Genomic DNA, 9250 nt, shown 5'->3' on the forward strand with positions numbered 1-9250 from the left:
AATACCTTTAACAAAATTATTGTAGATCTAAGGTTTTAATTTTATCTATACTAACTCGTGATTAAATTTCTTAATTAAATTTAGAATGTCCTTTGACAAATTTTTCTTTTTTAAATTATGATTGGATTTATATTTGTATTCATTAATTCATTAAAAGATATTGTATTTTATATATTTTTTATTTGAAAACCTATATAAATTACCAATATAATATTGTTTATAAATCCGTAAATGCACATGTACTATATCTCCACAATGTCAAAAAAAAAAAAAAAAAAAAACAAGCACACTGAAGCACCGCAATCTTAAAATATTTGAAGCACTAAAAGCCCGCATGCTATAAAACTGACATAATAAAATTGATAGCATAATATCCAATATATTTTTTTTTTTTGTGTGTAACGTAAACGGGACTAATTCAGTTCTTTGAACATTCTTTAAGCAGTAGTTGCTTAAAATATAATTCTTTAAAATTATTAAATTTTCACATATTTTCTATTTAATTGAGTTTTATTAAAAGATAAGTGATACCTATTCCAAAATATTTTATACCTACGACGGTAATGCTTATTGTAAATTGTCTTTATTATTATTATTATTTTAATATTAATTAGATTTAATTTATACGGTAATTGATGTAAATTTTAGAAATACGTGATCTAGATTAGACTGACTACGTCCGGTATTACCGACATATTCTACAATGTTATTTTTATGACTAAAATATATTGTATTTAATTATTTAAAGTGAATTAATACATTTTTTTTTTCTATTATTAATAAAAGAACATACCTAGCTTATGGTTATCTATATCTATGGATAATATAGAGAACATATTAGTTTGTAGCTATTTTAAAAAGATGGTTAAATATTAATAAAAATATTAATAACTATACAAATGTATACAGATGAATGAAATAAATAATTACATGATTACAAATAACTAAATACAAAATTATATAACAACAATAAAACGCATACAGATTATAGATCGGAGATTAAGTTTAACTAATGAGATCTTGAAGACGGCCGCGTTTCAGAAGTCGTTGAAGTGGTGGATGAATATGAAGATTATAGTGAAACGAGCTTGTTGAGTTGGGTAATGAGTTATGGTAATTTCTTGATAAGGTGAAAATTAATACAATAATAACTAATAAGTACCTTATATTTGTATAATACTTTATATATATATATCAGTTATCAGTCGCACCCCGTCCTGTTTGGTTGTGTAATAATATACGTATACGTATACGTCTCTCCCTTATCGCATTTTTTCTGTTGCATGTGTTTTGTTGTTATTTTAAACTCTCACAAATAATATTTTATTATGCCTTTATGCAACTCCTGCTCCGTTAATATTGTGTCGGCCTGTCTGTAACTTGTACTGATTGTGATTTGACTTGGCACGCCAAATGGCAAAAACTCTCTAAGGAAGATGTAATATTTGGAGATGTAGCAGTTTCTCTAACCTCAAAAGAGCCTCGCTCCGACTTGACACCCCAGTTAACTCAGGTAACACTGATCTAATTGAAATAAAAGAAATTATACTTCAACTTAAAGATAAATTTCAAAAATTAAAAGAAGATACCTGCATTAATTTCAATAACCTAAATGCCAAATTTAATGTAATCGATAAGATTATTACAGAAAACAATATTTTGAAAATACATGTAATCCAACTAGAAAACAAAATTGAATTCATGGAACGCCGCCAAATATCAAATGATATTATCATTGATGAAATACCTGAAAACAAAACAGAAGATTGCACACAATTAGTTAAACTAATATGTAAAGAATTAAATTCAAATATAAACGTGTTAATGATAAATGATTGTCGTAGAATTGGTTTCAACCGTAACAACGCACGTCCCAGAAGAATTATAGTTAAATTCATAAATCACCAAGATAAAATAAATACACTTAAAGCTCGACAATCAAAAAGAAATTTTTCTACTAAGGAAATTGGTATACAGCCAGATATGCCTATTTACATTAGAGAAAATTTAACAACAAAAAGTAACAAGCTATTCAAAGAAGTAAGAGACCTCAAAAAATCACTCCACTTTCAATTCGTTTGGACAAAAAATGGTCTTGTTTTCCTACGGAAATACAAAACGGATACAATCATACGTGTTGACAACGAGGAAGTAATTTTGAACTTAAAATCACAGTTTGATCATTTAAACTCAACAAACCTAAATTCGTAAATATAACATTTTTATACTTATTATTATTATACCTATTTTTACACTTTTCTTAAGGGCGCTTTCACGTCTGTTTGTCTGTAATCAAATCTTGCGCGCTCGATTTGAGGCACTTTTTGACGATGAAAAATTCTGAAAATTGGTATAGACCTTGGTATTGGATGACAATACAATAATCCGTTGTCATTTTGGGACACGGACCTCTAGGTAGGCGATGACGGGTGTGCAAAATCATTTCCGAGGAAGTAAAGATACGAAGGGTTTCTCTGGGTCAAGGTGGGCTAACTTAACCATTACTCGCCGAAAAAAAATCAGCGTTGCAGAAAAACTATGATAATATAACTATTGTAATATTATAAATATTCTTATATTATAAATTATATTAATATTATAATAATATATTAAAATTAATACTATAATAATATAATAATATAACCATAACAACTACCATCTACCAAAAATATAAACTTAGTTATTTATTAATAAATCATAATCATCAGTAGTTTGATTCATTTTATTAAATATAAGAAATTTGTTTCATAAATATTTTTTAAAAGTTTAATAAAAAAATTTACTTTCAACTAAAAAGTAGAAAATTTTAAAATTTTAAAAAAAAATTTAAAAAACACACTTTTCTATAAAAACATATACCTATGAAAAAATATAAATATATATATATATATATATATATATATATATATATTAAATTGAACTAAAAAATATTTCAAAAATTTGAAAGTGTGTGGTGCATCATACAAAACATTTAAAGCTGAGCTAAGTCTCACATACACTTCTTTGTTCAAACCTGTTTATAAGATAGTGACTGGGAGTATTTGCCAAGTGTAAGAGCAAAATAATGAAAAATTTACTGATGAAAAATTTAAAAGTCGAGCAAAACCTCACATACACTTCTTTGTTCAATCCTGTTTATAAGATAGTGACTGGGAGTATATATCAAGTGTAAGAGCACCACACACTTTTAAATTTTTAAAATATTTTTAGTACAATTAATATATAAATTTATATCTATTATGAAAAAAAAAACTAATAGTACATTTATTATTTGATAATAATGTGGCAATAAATACTATTAATTGTTCTTTTGATAAACTAAACAACTTTATATATTTACAAAACTCCATAAATATTTTTACTATGAATATCTGTAGTATTAAAAAACATTTTGATGAACTATGTATCAATTTAGATAACATGAACACCAAATTTGATGTAATTATTTTAACAGAGGCTTGGTTAGGGCTTGGTAATATATCAATCACTAATTTCTCAATTTCAGGTTCTTCAACTCATACAACTTTAAACAATAAAAATCAAAATGACAGTATTGTAGTATACTTAAAAGATACCTTATTCAATATCTCGATAATAGAATTTAACACATCAGCACTAACAACCTTAGAAATCTCTTTCAAATTACCAAAAATGGCCTTTGTAATCTATCCTACTTATAGATCTCCTAATGGTATTATTTATATAGCCCTAGAAGAATTAAACAATATAATACTGAGTAGTTCCAATCTAAAAATAGCTAAATATAACATTATATTAGGTGATTTTAACATCGATATATTAAAACAAAAGAAGATTACCTCATGTTAATGGCCCAGTTCGGATTTACACCTGTAATTAAAAACATAACTAGGCCTGCGTCCAATACTTGTAATGATCATATTTTTGTTAAATCAAAGTCTTTAGATCACATAAAGCCGATGGTAAATTAAATCCAATATAACAGATCATTACCCAAACATAATTAGTACAGAGAATATACTAGACAACCGACATAATAAACCAAATAAAATAACCCAGATAAAATACAAGTTATCAAAGAATTAGAATATCCAGTTAACAAACTTGAACTACAACGATTTTTAGGCATGATAGGTTTTTTAAGAAACTTTAATCCTAATATGTCCAAATTAACAGAACCACTTAGGCAGTTATTAAAGAAAGACAATATGTGGGTATAGTCAGAAAAGTGTGCTAATGCAATAGACAGTTTAAAAAATATAATCATAATTAATAAATTCTTGGCACCATTTGATGTGCAAGTACCAGTACAAATATATTGTGATGCGTCCCAAAGTGCATAAGATAGTTGTTTGATACAGAATAGTAGACCTGTTTATTTTGCATCGAGATCATCAAATAAGACAGAAATTGAGTATGCAAAAATTGAAAAAGAGCTACTAGCAATTACATTTTCATGTAAAAAATTTCATAATTATATTTATGGACATGGAGATGTAACAATATATACAGATCATATGCCATTAACATCAATTATTAATAAAACATATTTAGATGAAATACAAAATAACAGAATAAAACGACTAAGGTTACAACTAATTATTTATAATTTTAGCTTAAAATAATATATACCAGGGAAGAAAAATGTGATAGGAGATTTTTTGTCAAGGTTGAAGATTAAAACATATTGTGATGAGGAAGATATACAAATGAGAAATTATTGTATAGTACATACAGTAGGTATAAGAATGTACAGTTTAGTGATGAGAAGTTAAAACTTTACCAAAAAGAAACCATTATACACAAAGAGTTGAAATAAGTTCATGAATATTATTTTGAGGGGTGTACAAATACAAAAGGTAATGAAAGAAATGAACTTGAACATTTTATAAATATAAAAAATGATATTGAAATATCAGACGGACTGATTTATTATAAAAAAAAGTTGATTGTACCAAAAACATTAAGGAGAGATGTTATTAAATTATTACACGAAATACATTTAGGTTTTAATAAAACATACATAATAGCTAGGGAATTGTTTTATTGGCCGGCAATAACATCAGAGTTAAAGTCGTTTATAGGGCAATGTAAAACATGTAATATATACTCAAAATCACAAACCAAGAAATCATTGATCAATCATTATATACCTGAAATACCATTTATGAAAGTTGGCATTGATATTTCTGAGTATGCAAGAAACAATTTTCTAATACTGGTAGATTATTTTTCAAAATGGTTTGAAATAGAAATATTAAAAAATAAAACTTCAGCGGAGTGTATCAGTAAACTTAAAAAATATTTAGTACTCATGGTATACCAGAAATAGTGGTTGCAGATAATATGCCTTTTGGCTCATATGAGTGTAAACAATTTTCTAAAGAGTGGAACTTTACGTTTACAACTTCATCAACAAATTATTCAAAAAGTAATGGTCAAAGTGAAAAGGCAGTAGGAATTATTAAAGATATGTTAAAGAAGTGTAAAAATGAGGGTATAATGGATTTTGAATTATTTAAATTAAATTACAATAACAGTCCAGTAGGAGGGTTAAATTTTTCACCACCGCAAATACTAATGAGCAGGAGATTAAGAACCAAATTACCATATAAAATGGAAGATTTAAAACCAAAAGTATTGTGTGATGATGGATATAAATTAATTATGAAAGGAAAAAAAAACTAACAAAGTATTACAACAAGACAAGTTTAAATAATAATAGGTACAGAATTTATGACAGGAGAAAAGGTATGGATTCAAGATGTAAAAAGTAAATTGTGGAGTGAAGGGAGTATAGTCAGAGCATTACCACTAAGGTCTTACTTAGTTAAAATGGATAAAAATAATAGAGTTGTCAGAAAAATTATATTTTTATAAAAAAGGTAAAAACATTTTAAATGCTAGAAAAAGAAGATGAAATTAAGGGTACACACAATGAAAAGAATGAGGAAAAAGTGTTAAGGAAATCACAAAGAAAAAAAAAGGTTCCTGATAGATATGGTTCAATTAATTTAAAAATAAAAATTATTAAGATTATTATTACTGAAGAGATGTATCAATATTATTCTTATTGTTATGATTATATGTATTTGTGTATTGATTTAAAAAAAAAAAAAAAAAAAAATGTATTAATAATGTGTTTTACTAATTATTTAGGATTATTACCATTATTTTATTATGTAATGAGCATTGATGTTTTATGTTAACATTTTTAATGCGTTTATTACTGTTTAAAAAAAAAAAAAAACATCAATTCTTGTTCTGATTATTGCTATTGTCATTAATATTATATTCTTATGTGTAATTATCTATATTTTTTGTTGTTAAAAAAAAATGCATGTGTGATAAGGCCATATAATTGATAAGATTCACTTTTAGAGGTTATATAATTTAATAGAAAATAATGTGATTTTATAGTATGAATTATAATTATGTAAAATACAAATAAAACAATATAAAATAAAGTACTAAACAAACAGATATACTAGAAGCAACTTCTAAATTAAAAAATGGCGCATCGCTCGGTATCGACAACATATTCTCTAATCTTCTAAAAAATGTATACTACTTTTCTTGTTAAACCTCTCACTCACCTTTTTAATCTATGTATAACCCAAAATAAAATTCCAGATGTTTTTAAAGCAGCAATTATAACACCCATTTACAAGAAAGGTGTAACTTTTATCATTAGTAATTTTCGGCCAATATCTGTAATATCAAATGTAGCAAAAATATTCGAAAAAAATATAAAAGCTAGATTAATACACTACTTAGAATCGAATAACTTACACTTTGATCACAAATATGGTTTAAAACCCGATAAAAGCACTGATCAAGCCATAACTAATGTAACCAAAATGATCTACCTAATAGTACACTGAAAGAAGGAAAAAAATTCGCAACTATTTATCTTGACCTGGCGAAAGCATTCGATACTGTAAACCATCTAAAGCTTCTAAAAAAAAATGCGCGACATAGGTATTACTGGTTCGGCTCACTCACCATTCGAATCATATTTGGAAAAAAGGAAACAGAGGGTTAAAATAAATGATACCATCTCTAGTGAGCAAACTATTATATGTGGTGTTCCTCAGGGTACAACACTTTCTCCTGTACTCTTCGATATTCAGTTAAATAATATAAAACTTCTGAACTTAAATAGTATTATTATTTGTTACGCTGACGATACTGCATTGATTTGTAGTTATTTAACCTGGGAAGAAGTTTTCATTAATATTGAGGCTGATTTATTATCAATTAAAATATGGCTAAAGAAAAACAATCTATTTCTTAATTTAGATAAATCAGCCATACTACTTCACTCCCTATCTGAATGTACCCTACCTACCTTAAATGAACTAAACATTCATGAATGTAAAACTTTATTATTAAATCACTGCCAGTGTAAATCAGTTTCCACTGTCAAAAATCGATACTTAGGTATCGAAATGTGTCATGATATGAAATGGAAAAATCAAATTATTAATACTATCCATAAGTTGAGAAAAATGATTTTCATCATAAAATCTCTACCTAAAATACTAGATTGTAAAGACATAAAACTTGTATACTTATAACTCTCTTTGAACCTTTAATCACATATGGCATAATTGATTGGGGTAGCGCCTATAATAATGTGCTATTACGACTTCAAAAATGACAAAATTCTATTATTAGAGTTGCTTGTAACAAAAAACGGAGATATCCTACAAAAAAATTATTTGAAGAATTTAATGTACTTAATATAAATAAACTATATATAAAAACCTGAACCATTTTCCTAAAAAAACATAACTTGTTATCCACTGTAAATCACAAAGTTAACACTAGATAAACTACCTACCAATAACTATTCGCTAAAATTTCCCAAAAAAGCTGGATGTCGTAAAATGTATGACTTTGTTGGGACACATATACATAATGTAATACCCAATGAAGTGGCTAATATGTCTCTTTCTATTATCAAAAAATACATTACCAATTGGCTTCACCATGAATACGATGCTATAATATTGAAGTATCAAGATTAATTTGTTTTTACACTAACATAGTTTATTTATATTTGCTGTTCAAACTTATATTATTGTATTTCTGTTTCTGATTTTTTATTTTTTATTGTGTATTTGAGTAGGTATTTAAGGAGAAAATGATAAATGATAAATGTGTTGTATATAATATAACTCCTAGGCCTCCACATAAGTTTAAACTCAGTGAGGCCTAGTAATCGTTACCGATATTAAATAAAAAAAAATTAAAAAAATAAATTGTGTGACATTTTTGCTTTTATTTTATTTATACTAGGAAAAAAGATAAACGTCACCTTGTTTCTTTTTTGTAATACACTATACTCACACAAGTCATCATACATAACAAATATTACAAAAACAATGATATCATATAATATTTAAGTTAACTCTAATATTTATTTAAGTAAAGTTAGTATTTATTGTTGACTTACGTTGGTTGTTTGTTATTTCATTAATATTGTATTAGAGTGATTATGCGTCAGACATTTGACACAGGCAATAATAGTCAGTACTTTGAATACACAATTTTAATTCAGAAAACTATATATCCAAGAACACCATATATATATATGTATAAACATCCATAGACATTTTGGTGCCAACATGAATATGAAATTCGTACGCTCACATAGTTTGCAAATGTTAAGCTATAAAACGTCTTCGATAAAGTTTATTTGAACAGTAATATAATTATACCTAGTTATTTTACAATACCCTTCGGATATCAAGTTATCAATGTAGATGATAAAAATGATTTTTGAGTTATGTTAAAATTACTATTAATAGTAAAACAGATGTTAAAGATAATTTTATAGAATAAATTAATATCGAGCATGTGCATAATGCTTTGCATTGCCTTTTTTTTAATCATCAAACACAAATCAAAACTATTTAGTAGTCCATTAAATAGCCTTTTCATGATTATTATGTCGTACAATAACAACAATTGATTTTTAGGGTATAAATAATATTTGTGTTTGCGTTCCATTAATACTGGAACGATATTATGTATAAAATATATACAGAAATGTTCACAACTGTCATTATGATATACACTGCATTATAATACTTGTTTGTAAATCATAATTAATCAAAAATTCGTCAAATGGTCCAAATGCTGAAAACTGCATAATAATATGTAATTTTTATTGTGAATCATTCATAATATTTGTCGTACACAGAAAAGCGTGTTGCGATGTGTAACCATTGTAGTCACACAGACATCATGTGATATCATAATA

The sequence above is a fragment of the Diuraphis noxia genome, unplaced genomic scaffold (genome assembly GCF_037042655.1).
Source record: "Diuraphis noxia isolate RWA-SAM2 unplaced genomic scaffold, SU_Dnox_SAM2 contig0002, whole genome shotgun sequence".
NCBI lineage: Eukaryota > Metazoa > Arthropoda > Insecta > Hemiptera > Aphididae > Diuraphis > Diuraphis noxia.